The sequence below is a fragment of the Carassius gibelio genome, chromosome A12, assembly GCF_023724105.1.
Source record: "Carassius gibelio isolate Cgi1373 ecotype wild population from Czech Republic chromosome A12, carGib1.2-hapl.c, whole genome shotgun sequence".
NCBI lineage: Eukaryota > Metazoa > Chordata > Actinopteri > Cypriniformes > Cyprinidae > Carassius > Carassius gibelio.
In genome coordinates, this window is record NC_068382.1 from 15,576,151 (window position 1) to 15,576,838 (window position 688).

A 688-nucleotide genomic window follows, 5' to 3' on the forward strand; every position below is an offset into this window, starting at 1 on the left:
TTTTCAGTTTACTGGTTGAATCAATAAAGGGTTTGATCGGTCTGAATCGGTTCGTGATTTAGTCTGAATGATTCGAACAGCTCAGTCTAATTTATAATGAATTTCATTTTATGATTTTTCCCCTCAAATGTTGTATCAGGAATATCCATGAATCTCCCAGAGTTAAACGCCTCTTAAATGCGGTTATTTATTTATCATTGTACAAAAAAATTGTAGGCTAAATATTTGTATTTTTGTATATATTTTTTAAAGCAATGTACATTAACACGCTTAATATATGTATTTTTCTTAATTATTAATTATAATCCGAATTTATCACTCTTTTAATCCGAATCATTCGGGTCGGAATCGGTTCGTGAATCAATTTAGTCTAGATTTGAGCAGCTCACTCACGCACTGATTCGTTACTGAAATTATCATACATTAATTTTTCTTTTTTTTTACCTCTTAAATATATGTTAAACGTAGCTATGATCTCCAGAGTTAATCGCTTTTAAATATTTTTTTTTTTTCAAAGTAAAAAGATTTACATTGGCGAATATTATTATGTAGGCTAAACTGTGTTTATTTTTTAAATATCACTTTAAAAATGACCTACATTAACCAAGTTTAATCTCATGTTCTGTGTAAAACAGTCTGTAGGCTTCATTCACCCCCCCTCCTCCCTTATCTCCTCCTCTCTCATCAT